The following is an 18,983-nucleotide window of genomic DNA, read 5'->3' as shown; positions in this document are numbered from 1 at the left end:
GCCACTATTAGATGATGTGTGACTAGTAGATAGCAGCATTTATCTATGCTGAGGAACAGCACTTGTTACCAAGCTTTGATGTCAGTGCAGTCTGACTTCCAGTGTAGAAGCAACAGTCCAGCTTTGGTTACAGTGTTTTGCTGCTCTTTCTTGGATGTGTGAATATATATTCTTCCTGCAGTTTATGACATAATTCAGTTGGGTTTGCCCTGAGCTAAAGAAATCATGTTAGTAAGCACTGTATCCTTTTGGAATTGACATTTTCATTGTAGCTTAGATACAAACCCATTAGCAAAAAAAGAACTAAGTTGATTATGTGTAAGTCTTTTTAGGAATGCACATCACACAGATGTCCCTGTGATGTTTGTGTGTCATTTTCTTTCAGTGGTGGTTTCTGCAGATTCAATATTCACTCAAAATTGGCGATTTCTGTGTATTGCCCTAGCAAACTGGTTCTCTGGCATTTGGTGCAAGCAATTCCAATTACAATGGAGAATAAGAGAATACAAGCTGCAGGGATGACTAAAGTTTGGGCACCACTGCTATTGGTAGGAGTGGTGAGGCTTATGGCACCGTGGTCACATGGTCTCTGTGCATGTTTAGCGATGGATTAAGTGGGATGGTAACTCAGGTGCTATCTCTTTTGCCTTTGTCACATCCTTCCTGCCACCATTGATGGCTGAATGGTATGTGGATCTGTGCTCCTTGTTTACCTTAATGTGCTGGACTATAAATTGGGTTGGTCTACGCATGGATTTCTGTGCCATTCGCTGATGCTGTTGGAAGGGACAGGGCACCTTCCACAGGGTGGGGCTGTCACCTGAGGGCAGCAGCTATCTCGGTCATCCCGTTTAATCCTCTGCTGATGGGTTAACACCCTAACCCTCCAGTAGTTTTCCATCATCTTCAGTGTATTTTATTGTAGCAGCACCACTGTTACTTGTATGTGAGCCCAACTACTTTAAAGCTAGAACTACTTTAAAGCTAGTTGAGGAATCTCTGTGAGGCTTATGTTACAGCCTGACTGCAGTATAGGAATGTCTGCTGTCAAGGTGGAGTTGGCTGTAATTGAGAACGTATATTTTGTGTGGATGTTGTACATTTGGAAAGAAAGAGCAGGAGGTGGTTTTGTGCCTAGCATTCATTCGCGTTTTTGTATGTGTATACTGCTTGTGCATCATATTTAGCTTCCAGACGTCAGTCACTAGATCAAAGCCCTTTGTTAACTCTGGTTACTTTCTGAAGTGGAAGTAGAGAAAGATGATGGGACAATGTAGGTAAATTGGGCAGGATTAGGGACTATCTGGAGTATATGATTCCTTACCTGATTTGCAAAGAAATATTGTACAGGTGTCAAACAAGTTTGATTTCCTATTGAGTAAAGAAGCAGAGCGGTATTTATATAGAAGTAATGCTAGTATGAGGTATGTACATGTACCTGTGCCTGTTGTAAGTTATCAATCCCCATGCTGCATCTGAAGTTAAATATGGGATCTGCACAGTAATAGATCAGTAGGAATACATTTTTTGGAATAGTTGTATTGTAGATAATTTGCAAATAATAAAAGGAAAGCCATAGAGATGCAGATGTCTGCTGCTACCACGATGTGTGTCCATTTTGGCTATAAGGGTTCTGGTGAGTTCTGCAGAGAACAGTCCTGCAAGTGCAGTCATCTTCAGATATTCTTCACCATCTGCAGAGAGGAAAAGGCTTTAAAGTTGGGATACTGATAGTCAGTCTACTACATGGGACCTTTTTCAAGGTGTATGTTGGCAGGTGTGGGAACTTTCTAGTGCAAATAAGGGAGTTATGATACGTTTCAATGTTGCAAGTGCCATGGGTTCAGTGTCATGGGTCAGACTAGGAGGAGACAAAGGACAGACTGAGAGAGAAGGAACATCAGTTAACAAATTTTCTGAAAAAGATCGAGTAATTATGGGTAAGAGGTTCAGCAGACTGCACCATTGTAGAGAACCTGGCATTGCTTTGAGGTACGGAACTGTTAGATGGAAGGTGAGGATGGCTTGTAAAATCCTTTGTGTGTCACAGGTGATGCATTCCTTATGTTAAAATTGCTGCTGTTTGTAAAACCTGCAGTGGTGACGTGTAAAAGGGTTGACTCATCTCAGAAATTAAATTTGAACTATATGGGTTATCCTGACAAGAGTTTCTTCCAGGCCCTCCCTTGTGACATACACCTAATGAGACGATGAAGGTGTCTTCTTAAACAGGACTGGGTGCGGCTGCTACAGGGATGAATGATTTAATATGATGCATTGTTTGCAGTCGGCTTTAAATTGGTGATGTGTTGTTACTCATTGTAGCTATATGTGTCAGCTTTTGCTGTCATATGTACACATCTGACAGACAAACTATTATATTGCTGAAACTTCCCCCGATGTAGATATTCTCTGTTACAGGAGACAGTTTTGAGGGAGAATATGTTTCAAGAAGAGATTTTATCCTTCCACTATATGAACACTGGCTCACGCAGCAGTGCAATAAGGTTGTTACTGCCACAGTTGAAATTTACAGTTAGTGTAATTGCTAAAACACTAAAACTTTTTTTTCCTTCCTAAACTTGGATTTGATTTTGGGAATTCTTAAGAGTGATCAAAAATGCATAAATCTCCATCCCAGCAAAGCACATATGGATTTATGGAGGACTGACAGTTTGCTGAGTTTCAGGTAGGGCAGAGTATGTATAAGTAAGGTAATGATGTACAAGGGGTACTAGCAAGTTCATTATTTCTGTGGCAGGATTAAGTCTTCTCTTTGCTGTCCTCTGATCCTGGAGGTGCCTGGACTCTCTAGATGTCTCAGCTCTATCTAAGATCCCTTCATCCTGAAAACAAAACTGATGAAGAGAGAGAGAATTGGGTTTTGTTGTTTATTTTCAAAGCTTTGTTGCTGCTTTCGACAATGCAAACCTGACAGACTGTTCAAAAGAGGTCTAGAAGTGCACCTAATAAACCACATGAGCATATAATGTAGGAATTACTGTGCACTGAGATGCCTAAATCCCAGTGTGAAAATACGCGTTAGACACTACTTTGCCCAGGTTTTTCTTGCCTAGAAATATCTATAATCTGTTTTCGTGCAAGTCCAGCACTACTGTCTGTCAATGTAATAATCCTGCTAGTGAGTCTGAAATGACACATCTGGTCATCTTAATCCTGGGAAGGCCTATCTACTATGTATTCTTACAATTTATTTAATATGATTTGATAGAAAGGGGCCTGATACAATGTGAGGTAGTGACTCTTTTAAGGCAAGCCTACAGCTTGAGATGGTATTGTGGTATGATAGCATACTCTTGATTTGCCTTGTGTGCATGTGGGGAAGGTGGGGAATCCTGGGTTTTGGCTTCTCTGTCTAAAACAGTTTTGCCTTTTCCATTAAAGAGCAGGAGCTGGGAGAATGAGCGTTCTGAATTTTTGACCACATGGACCAATGTGGGCTGTTGTGTGGATGTCTGTGCACTGGGTGGGGACAGTGGGCCCTCAGCAGAGTTGCAACGCTCCAACCCCTAGAAATCAGGCACGGAGGTCTTTTACCAGAAGTGTGCTGCAGTGACCCTCTAGGTCACTGTGACCCTGGTGCAGCTGGGCTGGCCTTGCTGCTGAAGTAGTGGGGAATTATTGAGGCAGTGCCACAATATGAGCAAAGGTGTTTGTGCTAGCTAATGACCACCTGCTTTCCTCCAGGAACAGGTGAGTTTGGGGAAACCAGCAGCACCCATGAGAGGTGCTCTTAGGGAGAAAGCCATGGAGGTCATTTTGCAAGACGTCCTTGGTAGCAAACGCTGAATTTCTCTGTTCATTTTTTTTACCTTCAGCAGTCTATAAAAAGCCTTGCTGGCCCGATCAGACTCAGCAGCACAAAATATGGAGGCAAAGAAATAAATAGCATAGCGGTAAACACCTTGGAGCTCTCCTTTTGAGTCAGAGAAGGAGGTGCTTATGCGAGATGGTTGAGCTCCAGCAGTTGCTAATTCTCAGAAGTCTGCAAGCATGCTATGCCATGTAAAATCAGATTATTAGTTGTATTCTGGGATATAATTTATTATCAATGTGAAACATAACAAAAGTGATGTTATGAAGTAACGGCTTTGCCTTTGGTGTACAAATCCCTCATCTGTTAGCTCTTTGATGTGTTGATTTGTAGATATAACAGATATTTGCCAAATTCTTTCCAAATGAAGACTGTCAAAATTACCATGAACAACTTCGTTTCAGTTCTCTCTGATATGAAAATATGGGACGATGGAAGCAAAATGCTGCTAGAGTAGTCTTCCCCCCACCCTGTCGTTTGTCCAAGTCAGGACTTACCTTGGAATATAAGGGAAAACCAAAGATTAAATCAGAAGGAACTAATCAGGCTTGCAAGAAAAGTAACCGTTGTCTAACTGTAATAATCAGTTGTCTAAATATTTTATATGTGGTTATGGCCTACTGAAAGAAATGAACTTACTGCTACTTAACAAAAACTGGAGTCAAGAAAGAGTAGGTAGTGCTTGTGTACCTAGCTTAATTTTAGATTTTCTAATTACCAAATGTGAGTACTAAATCAAACCCAAATTATAACAAATTCAATAAGTAACAGCAGTAGTAGTTTAGAAGGTCTCAGTTTACACTAATGAATCAAACGAGCAGTTTATAAAACAACTGTAAAACCAACTTCAAAGAAGTAGATTTGCATTTTTTTATAAACCAAAATTAACAAATTATCCATGTCAGTCATACCTTGTTTCTTAGTTGTGCTAGTGAGGAACCTGACTATCAATTAAGTTTAATTTAAGATTCAACCTTAGAGCCAGTTTCATTTGTTTTAGGTTAGTGACTAATCTTGCCTTCAACACAGAAAGGCTTTTCATTTCTTTCTTTTTTTCTTGTAAGACACAGAACTTCACAGCTAAGCTTTAACAAATTCAGCTTTAAGAAGTTTCTTAGGACTTAGAACCAAGAGTGGAGAAGATTTTATAGGAAAGTTTTAAGTGTCTTTGGCTTGTAAGATTGTCTGCCAGGTGCCATGTGGAGCTCAGCCTTAAAGCTAGCATCAGTTTGAAGCAGACCTGTGTCACCCCAAGACCCCTGTGCATGCTATGTGTCCTTTGTATGTCAGAACTGTCAAAACATCAAAAAAGAAGAAACATCAGTTTTCCTCTGAGACATTACTGAAGTTGAGTTTTGCCTATCACCTCTGCACATTCACCTTCTGTTGTACGTCACAGGCTAGGATTAACAAGCCCTAATATCTAGCTATGAAGGATCTGGAAGTATACATTTTAAAATAATGAAGATATATGTATAAAAACACTTGGTGATTTTTGCATTGTGGTTAAAAGATAATATAGATTTAATTAGCTGTGGCTTCCATTGGGATTATTGCTTGGCCTGGTTAATTATAGAGAGCCTGTGTAGCGATCAGAGATAACTTGCCATGAAACTGTTAACATTGGTCTTCACTATGAGGAGGAAGCCCAACAGTTGCCCAAGAGCCTGGAAAAATACCAAAGCCTCAGAATTGCTCAATCTGTAAACTGAAAAATAAGTTTTGACAAATCACATCAGACATGCTGTGTCTGCAAACAACACAGATCAGCAACCATTGCTTTCTTGCACAGCTTGACTTTGGGCAAAACTTTTTTGTCTTGGGGTAAAAGAATATTCTAGACTTTCTCAGAATAATTAATTTAAAGTAAGCTAATTAAGAGTTCTTGCAAGGTCTGTGTTGTCTTGCTGTTTCTCTCACTTCAAATGTGGAATTGTGAGTGATGGTATACAGAAACAATATGAATTCTGTAACACCAAATAAATTACTGTTTTTGAAATTCAATATTGGTAGCACCATTACTTGGTGAATATATTTATATTGGCAACTTCTCACCCAACTTAACTGCTTTTTACCTGTGATTTCTGAGCTGCAACTTAATGACAAGACACATTTAATTGTCTCTCTCTTCTTGGGGGCATTTAGAGAGCCAGTACTTAAGCACACAACTGAAAAAGTTTCTAAAAGTTCTTTCATCAGTGAATTTTATTTCTTCATTCTACCACATCCTTGCAAACTCAGCAAAACCTGAAGTTTGAGTGACAAGTAGCACAGGGAGGACCTTTGTTGGAGATAATGAATTAAAAGGAAAGATCCCTGCAGTCCTCATAGAACCCAGATGGAACTGATGCAATGTGTTTGTGAGCTGCACACACCTATGGTTATACCACAGGTAGGCAATGAGTTTTAGTGTTCTCCAGTGCATTTGATGGTATCAGCTTTACTGAAGAAAAGCATACTGGGTTGACTACAGCTCCATCTAGACCAAAGGCCCATTTGGCCCATCACCTGTCACCGTTGTCATCTATGAGTAATCTGTGGAAAAATATAGTAGAACAGGTATAGAATGATGCTTCTCCAGTATATTTTCTCGTTTCCTACAACTTACAGCTCAGATGTTTTCAAGACAGAGAAGACTGGAAGGCCTAAACTGCACAGTATAAACTGTGGTCAGCACAGACATCAGTTTTACAATGATCTCCTCAGTTGTGGTCTGTCTTCCTTTCATAATTGCTTATAATATTGACTAGCTTTTGACTGTTACCGAGTGTGGAACTGACATCTTCATAAAACTATCTATTGTAGTCTCAAGGTCCTGCTCCTGAGGGGCCGTGATAAGCTTAAAGCCTGTAACTGTGCTGTCAAATTAAGCTTCTTTTATCCCCTGTGCGTGACTGTATTTAATTCTGCTGAATTTAACCTGGCATTTTGATCACTAAATTTCACAAGGACCTTTCGCGATTCTTTGTAGTAAGACTTCATCCCTATTACCCTCAGTGAATTAGCTATCATCAGCAGGCTGTCACCTACTGTTCGTTCTTATTTCTTTTTATCAATTATGTTGAATGTACTATTCCTAGAGCCTCGTTCAACTCTACTAGTGACTTTCCTCCACTGTGAAAAATTGCGTTTTCTTCTACCCTTGTACTTTTAACTGTATTTTGTGTGTGTGTGTTAATCCCATAGCTACTTAGGTTTTTTATAAGTTTTTGATGATATGTCTTACATATCTTTCTAATATCTGTTAGAAATCAAAGTGGACTTTGATTATTAACCAAATCTCCTTTATTCACATACTTTTCCTCTGAAGAACTTCAACAGCTAGGTGACAGACAGACAACCTCTCTTTACAAAAATCTTTGTTGGCAGTGTCCCAACCTGTTAAAGCGGCTCAGATGCTGCCTACTTCTACATTTTTGTTAAAGGTTCTGTTGGGTTGCCTGACATGGACATCAGGTGTTTCAGACTGTAGATCTCTGTATCTCCTCTGAAGCATTTGCCAGTTTGGAGTCTTTGGGTGACAAGGCTGACAAGGCTGATGAAAGGTTATTCACCACGGTTACTAGATCAGCTTTTCACCCTTCAGTTGCTTCAAAATTGAGTGAGTGCCATCCAGTTCCAGTGATTTCTTACTATTTTGTCTATTGTAACATTTATTTTTTTTTATATATATATATATATAAAAGAAGTTTTGTAACCACTTCTTTTAACTTCTATTTGAGATGGGCACATCAGTCTCCTATTAAGGTTTTTAGTGTGAGAATGTCCTTCAAACTCTTTGACAGTGCACACAAGCAAAATGCTGACTTTTTTAATGCCATGGTCCTAACTTCTTTAAGCATGAGTTTTATTTTTTTTTAAATTCTGATAATTGATTAGCTTTACAGGAAGACTTTTATTCTTAGATAGAAATGAATGGATATAATTTACTCTTAGTTATCGGTATCTCTTACTAGTTGCTTCATGATTTTTTGGGGGGGAATAATGATTTGGTATTTATATATTTAACTTAAAAATATTTGTGTTTCTTTATCTGCATTTGGACATAGATTTAGTTTTTGTGAAGGATGCCTTCTTGCTGTTAACTTTCTTCCTTTCCTAAGGTTTTCTTCATAAGAAGGATTTTCCTAAATATGGTTGCATGTTGCATTTTCAGAAAGTCTTTGACCTTCTCAGTACTTACATAAGGAATGATGTGTAACAGATTGTAAAGCAAATAGGGACATTTATGCTATGTACAAAACAATTTTTGGGCTGAAGTGGGCATAGGTGAGTAGCTATCAGTGGCTGATTCAACAAGCAGAGAACATTTCTTTTGTGGAAGACTGTATGCCCAAGTCTGTCTTGGTAGTGCTACAATCTATTTGAATAGTGTGTCACTTCAGTATGGACTGTGGATGCTCTGGGGTGGTGTATATAGTGTTGACAAAGTATGGAAGTGGAAGAGGCCATTTACAAAACCGTTATGTGCAAGCAGGTTGTATGTGTTAGGGCAGAGCAGCACTGCTTGCTTTATGGCTTGGGTGAAGATTTCAGGTTGCCACATGCTTTGCAGTGATTCTCCAGCTGGAATGTATTGGCCTGTGGATGTCCTCTGCCCCCCCCAGAGAGAAGCGCTTAGGTGGCTCCCTTGAATTATCTATCTGAAAGTTATGCAGCCAAAGTTATGTGAGGTGAGTCCCACACACAGGAACTAACTCGAAAGTGCTGTGGTAAACTGGTTCCTCACAGGTGTCCTGTTTGGCAACTTAAAAATGCAGTACTGATCAATGAAATAAAGCAGATGTGGAAAGAGGTTGTCCAGATCCCTTAATATTGTGATGATATCACTGAATATAACACCTCTCAAACACATCTTCTACCCCCCTGGCCCCAAAAATACACCCACACAAACAAGCTTGCAGAAGTTATGTATTAAAAAAAATATAAAAATTAGGAAACATGAGATATGTGAACTGCAGTATACAGATAATCTGTTGAAAGCTACATGAAATCACCTCCAATATTCTGAATGCCACTTCCATAGAAGTTTCTTGTACCTAGATAACTGACGAAGTCACATTAAGACACTCTCCTTGTTAGATGCTCACCTGGGAATGTGTGAGTTTCTGTATTGTTAGCTGCCTTGTTTCTAAAGTGTAGGAATAAGATTAAGTATCACAGAAGTCCTGGTTCTGCTAGGTCAAATAGATCACTTAATCTGCCTTATTTTTCTCATACCAAATGGAGGTAATGAAACACACTTACCTTTGTAAAGTGGCTTGATACGTGCAAAGGAAACATCTGTGCAGCCGTTGAGGACTTCAACCTTTTTCACAACAGCCCTGTAGACAGTCAGGAGCGAGAACTGGAATTGAGTGTGTGGCCAAGTGTGCATGGGCCAGAAAAACCTGAGGAATTCGGATCAGTTGCACAGCTGTATTGGGGGCTGTATTTAATGAGCTGTGAGAGGCTTGTTCATTATGTTCTGAGCTATGTAATTTAATTAAAACCAAAGAAAAACAATTAGCCAAAATTTTATTTTTAATATACATTCAGCCCTCCTATTAAATTGTCTGTTGAAAGTGAGGTAGACGAATAATACAAAGGTTTCCCCAAAAGGAATACTTTTTTATTAAATGAGGTTTTCTATTTTCTTAATTCTGTATTTATTTGCCTCCTATCCTTGACTTGTATTTGGTGATAAGATATTCCATACTGTGAAGTTAGATGTTGAACAGCAGAACTGCATTTGCAATGTATTCAACAGTGATTCACTGTAGACATGTGCCTTTTAGCTAAAAATTGTTTCTTATGCTGACTTCTCGTTCTGCCATTGACATAAACTATTAGAGGTGCAGGTAAAGGATAAAAATGATTTTTGTATGTGCACCATTAAATAACTGATTACTTTGCAAGGTTGTCACTGTTCTGTGTTGATTCGTATGAGAGCTCGCTGCTGTGCTGGCTGCATGTTGTGTGATACTGTGCTGGCTGGTGACAGAGACTAGAACTTGTGCTGTGTTGCAATATCTTTTGCTGGTTGCTTGGTAAACATTTGTAGCATTTGAGTGGATCATTGCATTATCTGTTGAATTGATCTGTGCCTGGCCACCCACACTTTTCACAGAAGATGTCTGAATTATGCTGGGTGTGCTCATCTGATGTCATGCTAATTAAATGGCTACTTGATTTGTGTTAGTATAAAGGTGACGTTATTCTATAAATGTTACTTTCTTAGAAACAATACTGGTAAAATATTTCCTGTAGGATTTCACTGTCTTGTTGCCAAATAAGAAATGATCTGAAGATCCGTTTCTGCTCCTCTCTGGCCTTTTTGCTAATGGTCCTCCACAGGCATACACACATCTTCTCTGTGTCTCTGTTCTTACTTCCTCAGACACGTCTCTTCCTATCTGATTATGTTTTAAAAGCGTCTACATATTAATCTCTAAAAATGAATATGTAGTCTTGCAAGTCTGGTTTTATGATCCATTAGCAAACAAGAACTGCACAGGTATGTCTGTATACTGTCATGTTAACTCTGGACCTTGCAGTTGAATCCAAGCATCCTAGTGGTGCTCACGGGTGCCGTGTTGGGGGAGGAGGTGATTAATGTTTGAGCTCTGCTGATGTAGGTGACATGGATGCAAGTGGTCAAGCCACTTGTCTTTTTAAACACAGTCTGAACTTGACCCCTGATACCTTTATAAGCACAATTAAGGAAAGCAAATTCCAAAGAATCCTTGTCATTTGATGTTGAAAGGGATAGAGTTAATGTGGTAGGTAGGGGTGAATCACAAGGAATGCAAAATTAAATCAGGATCTGGACAGTGACGTTTATCAGTTTTTTGAAGGAGGCATAACAGACAAAGCAAGACAGGAAAGATCCTGCTCAGAAGGAAGACATCATGGTTTCTGCGTGAAATAAAAAAGATTTGGATTGTAGGTCATAAGTCTTCTACCAGAATTCAGATTCTTCCTGGCAAGATGATCTTTGGCCAGCTGAAGCTTTGCTGAAAGGAAACAGGAAACTATTAAATGTAATGTAGAGCTTATGACTCAAAGCATCCCTGAAATGGCTGGCAGAGGTGATTAAGGTAATTAATCTCTCCTATGATATTAATATATATCATTCCTTTTTGTTTTCTGAAGCTGATGAGATGTGTACTGTTATTGGATAGACAGTAATGAAGATGCCATGGTACTTTTTTGCAAGATAATCTTAAGTGGTTAAAGTTGTATGATTGTAATTATCTCCTTATGCTGTCTTCCTTTTTTGTTCTAATATCGTTTACAGTATTCTTAGGAAATCCTAGAATTAAAAGTCAGTGCCTTGATTACCGTTATGTGATATCCAGCACTTGCTTTAGTTCTTCCAGTTTTCCAGCTGGAATGAGAAATGCTATGATGTATGTGTGGGAGGGGGCTAACAACTTGTGGAAGTAATCTCCACTACTACTATTGACTTTGTGGGGGAAAGAAAATCCAATTATTCATTGCTGGAGAGCTTTCCAGAGGACTAGATGTCCATTCTGTATGCCTAATGAGATATCCAGCATTCAGATTATTCTCTGTAGTTTAGGAAGAGTTACAGGCATGAAAGACTAGATAGGCCAAGGTATCTTGGGCATGCCGTGGAGGACAATAGTAGCTAAAATTACAGTGATTGTACCAGAGGCTTTCTGCCTAGAATTTCCCTGTTATATGTCTGTTCTGCTATTAGTCTATAAGATGATCATTACTAGAATGTCTTTAGTAAATTAAGTGGGAGGACCACTAAGTAGTGGGGTGGCCAACTTCAGTTCTATAGGTCCTTTCATTGTGTATGCTTTTGTTATGGGGAGCAGCATGTTACCAGGGAGTAGAGGCGAGGGAACTGGCATAACATTTAAACAGGAGTTAAACCAAACCAGAAGCTTCCTAAGAGGAAAAGAGGAGGAGGGCAATACAAAACCACATATAAAATATTTCAAGATATTTACACAGTAGATGTGAATCTCTGTTTAAACAGTAAAAATGATCCTGCTTGCATTCCAAAAACAGTTACTTTAGCTTGCACAGTGTTGGTCCTGGTTGTGATCCTTTGTGAGATGCCATTTCAAAATGCAGAAATGAAAACAAGGGGATAGAAGGTAGGAAGAAGCATAACTACTCTAAATTAGTATGAGAACTACTCTAGCTTTCATTATCTACATTTCTTCATTATCTACATCTACCTTCATTTCCAAAAAGTTTCAGCTTAAATGTAAAAGAAGAGTCAAAAAGAAAATAGACTTGCTCATCAGAACTAATTGCTTCAATTAAAAGTTACAGTGGTTGGCATGAGCTGGTTTTGTGTGGTTTTGCAGAGTGGACTCAGCTGATCTGCTTGTTAAATGAATTAGGTTGGCACAAGATTTTGGCACTGGGAATAGAGTAACATTTACTTTCACACCTGCCTGCAGTTGTCTACAACTTTAGTGGGATTTTTTTTGCAAAGATATACAACCTGCCAAATACCTTGTAGAAGTTTAACATGTTTGCTTAGGAGTGTCTTTAAAACATTTTAAGATACTCTGTCACTACTTTACATTTACTTGGGATTTTGGATCGTATTGTGTTTTTTTGTTCTTAGAAGTTAAGAGTTAAACATTATGGAATTTTTTCTGAGTAAGTGTATTCTTTTCTGTTCGGCTGATTTTCATACAATGTCCAACTATCAGATACTAATTTAGCTCAGCTAGTATTTTCTTTTTGATGTAGAAATGTCAGGTTTCAAATTCTAGTGTCTGTTTCAAAGGGTGATCAATCAATTGTTAAAGCTCATGGTCTGCTACTGATCTTTGGCCATGATATGAAGCATGTTATTCTAATTGGAAAGAGTGGTACTGGGCTGCTTCCTACATACCTGTAACACAGAAAACCTTATGGAGCTGGAATCCTTTATTTCTGTTTCATTCATTTACTCCAGATTCTAAGTAAGCCATTTTCGTGTGGCCATATCAAGCAATGTGGTAGTATATTGTTTTTCCTTCTGTTTAAAACTTCAGTTTAATGATATACTAATCAAATGTACAGTAGCTAAATCTAGTTGGTGAAAACATTTTAAACTGCATGAAGTTGTTAATCTTAGTCACGCATGTGCTGTCAGATCATGTAAAAATGATTTATCAGGCTGAATCGCAGACAGAATAAAGCCATTTCTCTTAAAACACAAGTTAAACCACAACAAGTACAGCTATGTTTAGGTTTATGTTTTCATAACTGACATAGATTTCAAGCTCTAGATAGTGTTTACATTTCTTTCTTCTGGGAGTAGAACTCTTACTTCTAGTCTCTTTTTCAATTTCAGAGTACAGTATTAGACCATTACCTTACTTCTTTTCCTATTCAAATAGCTATCCTTTCGATAGAATGCTTTTCCATCTCCAATAAATGAAAGAAATAGTCCACATGTATTTTATAATTGATAATATTTTTATTTTATAAAATAAATTTATTTTCAATTGCAACAACTGTTACATTTTAGCATGTGCACAGTGAATAAATTTCAATAAATTTGTGGCAGACGTGCCTCCATATCTGTCTTGGCAGGCCTGAAAAGGAGGAGAGCTTACAAAAAATAATTAGAAATAAATGGCTGTGGCTTGCTGTTCTGATTAGCATTTGAGAGCAGTTACTCAGAGGAAATCTTTCAACTGATCCAGGACCTTTCCAGGGATTTTTTCTCAGCAATGAAGTTAGCAGGGAAGCACCACAACAAAAGTACCTTCCAACAAGAATAAAAATTAAACCAGGGCAATCTATGATTTTCTGCTTGCTGCCCACTCACTTCCTTTCTAAAAGAAATGACTCAATTTTTGCATCCCTGATCATCAAGTACCAAATCACCACCAGGCAGATGTGGAAGATGGGCAGGATATCAGGATGATTGGTGATACTGTTCTGTGAGAAGGGTCAGTGGTTGGAGTCCAGGCAGTCTTACTCACTCACAGGTCTGAAAGTGGTCTGATTATGTTAGGGAAATGGGATGGAAAACAGTTGTTAGTTCTCCTTGTCTTCCCTATGAGGATATTGATTTTATGGCATGAATGGAATTTCTTCAAATAATACTAAGGTAGCACAGGTCTTGGTACTGAGCATTGCCTGGAAACTGATAACAAAAATTCTCCTCAGCGAATGTCTGGAGTAGTGAGCACCTGAAGTAGGCAATCCTCCTGCCTTACTTTCCTTGAAGTAAGCAATTTTCCTTCTGCCTTGCTTGCTGAAGGCAGAGATAACTGATAATGAAGTGATTCTAACACAAGTTACCTTGTTAATGAATGAGAAATAAGCGGAATGAATGCTTGCTCGTGTGTGATAACTCAGGGTAGAGGAAATACAGAATATGGTGGAGAGTTTTGAGGGTAAAACGTGCTGTGTTTTGTCTCTGCTAAGGACAATTTCATGTCTCCTTGGCTGCTTTGCATAGCTTAGCATGTGGGGCTTGTCTATGGCCAAGTCTTCCTTGGCAGTTGCCTGTAGGATATAATCCTGCTCTGAGTCAGCAGCCATCAAGCATACTACTGCTTAAACAATCTCAGGCTGTAAGTGTTTATCTCTGTCTCATCTTTGTGGCTGGGGTGTTTGATGAAGGGAGCACCAGGCTCTGTCTCCCTCTCTAGGTTCTTCCCTCTGCTTTAGAATGCTCAGACACAGACTTGTTTCATGCCTTCCTCCTCCTGGTACCTCACGTGGATTTCAGTGAATTTGGTAATGGCAAAATTTCACCTAGTACTAGCAGTTTCAGCTGGAAAAGTCCCTCTCAAAGGCACTGACAGAGTTCTGATTTTTTAATAGATGTATGTGGTAGGAAGGGAAGGATTTCTCTTAGCTACAGACATGCTGATCTTTCTGAAATTAAATTAATGAGTATTTGGTCATTAACTGTAATGCAAGATGGACCAGCCCAAAGCCTGAAAACACTCTTACATTTTGTTTTGGTTATTCAAGTCTGTGGTAAATCCTGCACTTCTGGCATGGCATGACTGGCACTCCAGTGTATTTCTATAGCCAGCACTTTTTGACCCTGTTACTTCTGCTAACACTAACAGTCTGAAAATTTCTGCTTGATTAAGTCTTTAAGCTGACTCTGGGACATGTGGTTGGAATAACTAGAATGAGTTCTGAAATGCTGTTAAGCAATATCTGTATGGGCTTTGCATATCAGCAGCTCCATTGACTTTCTCAGTTCACTGCACTATGCTTATGAGTAAGCACTGTTTAAAATTAAAGAAGCTACACCCTTTATGACTTTTTCTGAAGAAAATGTTACAAAACCTTCTGTACCAGAATTTCTGCATATTCAGGAAGAATCCTTAGAGAGCTTTTAGGCCTTAATTAAATAAATGCTTTAAGGCAATTACTTAATTCTAAAATAGGAAACAACAGATCTCTGGAAAAGTGGATTGCCCAAACTGGGAAATGGTTGACAGTAAGATGTTATGGGACTTTTAAGAATTTAGGAAATTTAAGCTGATATTTGTTGGAATATTTGGATAATGTGCTGTAGTTTAGTGAAGAAAGGACAGGATTTTTCAAGCTGGTTACTCCTATGACTATGTAGCTGCATGAATTAGCTGTGGATAATTTCTGCTTTGATCTTACATATGATGATGGGCATCTTTATGAAGGCAAATGTTACTTCAGTCAGAGTAATGGAGCACTGAGTAGTCTGAAATCTGCAAGTGGCTTTATGGAACTAGTTCCATCGTGGAGGGCTGAGTGCTTTAGATGGATGGGCAATGGCGGGGTGTGCTTGGAACTAGGATATCTTTGGGGGACAAGGGAGGAAGGGATTCTGGCAGATACATGATCCTTGCACCCTCTTTCAGTAATTGAAATAAAACCTGGTTTTGAATGAATGGGGAATAGTGTCTCTTTGGTTTCCTTGCCAAGTTGGAAGCTGTCAGTACCATTCTTAGTGTTGCATGTGCCTATTTTTTCTTTAAGATGTTTGTACTATTGTTTCTAAACAATAGTTTGTAGGTGGCTGGGTCTGTTTATTCATGCCACATGACTGAAACGGATCAGATCGAATCTAGCAAGTATTAACTAGTCCTGCAGAGAAATTATGAAAGAGTCAATAAAAGAATGGGTTCCTCTAGTTTGGGTTGAGTCGTTGTCAGTTTGTGTTGATGTTTGGGTTGTTTTTTTTCATAGCTGTGTTCAGCAGGGATTAATATTGATCAGTACTTGTCACTATTCCCTGCTTCTGTCAGCTTTCCCTCTGCAGATCTTGTGTGCTGAGTGTCTTAGAGCCTCTTTTCAGTGTTCAATTAGTCTTTAGGATCTGGGCTTCTTCTGATGCTTTGATCAGCACTTACACGTATAGCAATTTATTTCAGCAGTGAGAAATCATTTGCTCACCAGACAAGGACAGGATAAAAAGGCAAAAAAACTAAAAACCTCCTTCCAAAGCTGACTTACCAATGAGTTGTTCAAATAATGTTCCTTTCCCTCTCTCCCCACAAAAGAACAAACCCCCAAACAAAACCCAAACAGACACACCTCACACCCCACCAGCACCCCCCAAAGGTAACCACGGTAGATGTATTTGTCAAATGGCATTGCCTGACATGAGGCAAAGCAAAGACAAAACGTAATGGTCCTGGGGCGATTACTAAAATGATGGATGTCGGGTTTTCAGGGCTGTGGTTGCTCTATGCCAGGGGTCCTCAAACTATGGCCCATGGGCCAGATACGGCCCCCCAGGGTCCTCAGTCCGGCCCCTGGTATTTACAGACCCCCCCGCCGGGGGTTGGGGGGGGAAACCAAGCAGCCACAGATGACGGCCTGCCACTGCATCCGCGCGCCGGCCCCCTGGTTAAGTTTGAGGACCCCTGGTCTATGCTTAGCATTAGGGCTTGAGAGGTTTTTTCATTAGCTTTTATATGTTTCCTAAGTATGATGAAATGATCCAGGTAGTAGATTTCTGAAAGAAGATTTCAGTTCATGGGTAGTTGAAGTCCCTGTTCATCAGTAGCGTGATTTAATACTGATCAGACTGCTTTATCTATTGAATGTGCTTTGTGTTATGGCAGAGTGATCCATTATTTATTTCATGTTGGTTGTCTGATGTGCAGTATGTGATCTCTGTAAAATCTCTGTACTGTTGGGAGTTTTCAGAGATCTGGGTAAGAAAGAGCTAATTAATGCCTTATCTCTTCTTGGACCCTGCCAACTGATGCTTTTTTGTTGCTTGTGGTGCCTGTTGTTCTGTGCTGTTCTCTGCTTTTCAAGGAACTAAAGCATAGTAAGAGCTGATTTATTCTATGGCAGGAAGCATAAGCTCTTTGAAGAATCTATTCAGTTGCACAGTTGTTCAAAATAACCACCATTTGAAGGTTCATCTTTTATCTGATCAAATAAATTATGTAAAATATATCAAAATGTTCCATAATATGAGTTACTTTTCCGATGCTTACTACTGTCCTCGAGCTGTAGGGCAGCAGTGCCACTTTGCTTTTGAAAGTTTCTTGCACAAACTTTGTTGCAGAGAAACTCATGTCTTATCTAAACGTCGAGGGTTGTGCTGTGATAGTTGCTGAAGTTGATCAGAGCTACAAGCCATGTCAAAAAGGAAGATCCAGAGTCAAAGTAGCTCCGAGGTATTACTTCATAAGTAGCTCCTTTCCTCAGCTGACTACAAAAGTTAACGTTTGAAGCCTTGTCTATTTTCTTACTATCATAAACCTAAAAATCTTGGGGAAGATGGAGACCTGGTTTATAATGCACATAATCAATAACAAAACATGAACACATGCAGTAAACTCTTGATGTTGATACGCAATACAGCTGTCACGTTGGCAGAAAATATGGGTATTACCGTGATTCAGTTAGCAAAGTTAGACCAAAACGTCCTGCCCCAAATTTTTAGGAAGAAAGATCTAAAGCTGAGATTAGGTGCATTCTTTTTCTTATCAGCTGCATATATTCGTTAAACAGCTAATAAAGTGATTTTTTTATAGTTGGAAGAGCAGCATGTACTTGAAGTACTTGATAGCTGCTAGTTACCACTTCGTCCCCCTTCAACAAGAGTCATGAGCACAACTTTAAGGTTAGCTGTAGTATGGGTGTAGGCAAGTACAGTAACACCTCATGGACAACTTGGGCTTGATTTCAGAGGGTCAGCGTGTTTGACGCATACACACAGTCTGCTGTGTATGTTCTAATTGCTTCTGATGTCCCATGTTTTTTGTGGCCACTACTTCAGGAAAAAAAGTAAAAGTAAATGGAAGGAAATAAAGGAAAAGCAGACAATCTCATGTTTCTTGAAGTAATAAGGATTCAATTAATAGCTTCTTTTTAAGTATGTGGGGGTTTTTTTAGCTGAACGTGCTGCGTAGTCCTCACCTTCATGATTTGAGGGGTCATTAGAGGATTTGTATTATCCGACTGGTTTGATCACAACTCCTGCTTGTGACATTTTCTAGTGAGTATATAGCTTATGAATAACATTTTGAAGGTATAAGGTTATACAGAGATAATTACACAGCTGAAATGCATTGGCACAAGGCCAAAGGCTAAGCACTTTCCACCATCCCTTCTAAATTGAATAACTTCACTTTATGAAGTATATCATCAGAAATTGTTTTCATTATTCCCAGAGGCCAAATTAAGGTTAATAAAAATCCAATTCCAGATTACCCATATGTGTGAATATTTGTATATTTAGGACCTTTCTTTGTCAATTACATTCCTCACAGACTGTATATATGTGAATACAGGTATGTAGGTCATCATTTCAGCTCGTGTGTTTCTACAAATTTGTACCGGTTTACCTCTCTGAGACAGACTTCTTCTAAACCCAGCAGGATTTTTCAAACTGAGCAAAACAAAATGCACTCCTTCCACTAAATTGTGGTTTCTCACATTCCTTAAATCCCACCATCCTGGATTCCACTTGACTTAGATAGCAGCCATTTGACCCCCTCCACTTCAGTCCTCAGACCCGGTATTTGTATATTCTTTTCTTTAAATATTACGTTAAATAGCATATTCTTCATGTGAGGAAACACGGTATTTTGTGGGTTCTTAGGCAACCTGAGAAACCCTGTAGTAAAGGTGAATTAGGGGGGACTGTTGTTCCATTTTCTCCCTGTGATAAGTTAGTTACGTGTAGGATCTGAAATCGCACACAGACGTT

The 18,983-nt window shown here is 39.1% G+C and overlaps 1 protein-coding gene across 2 annotated transcripts in view; it reads left to right on the top strand.

Moving 5' to 3' along the window:
- CTPS2 (CTP synthase 2) overlaps positions 1-18,983 on the top strand; it is a 74,058-nt gene that overhangs the window by 35,460 nt on the left and 19,615 nt on the right. The gene's annotated exons all lie outside the window — the stretch shown is intronic.

Source organism: Falco peregrinus, chromosome 4 (genome assembly GCF_023634155.1).
Source record: "Falco peregrinus isolate bFalPer1 chromosome 4, bFalPer1.pri, whole genome shotgun sequence".
Lineage (NCBI taxonomy): Eukaryota > Metazoa > Chordata > Aves > Falconiformes > Falconidae > Falco > Falco peregrinus.
Note: the sequence above shows the minus strand (reverse complement) of the source record. Positions and strands in the feature narration are given on the sequence as shown.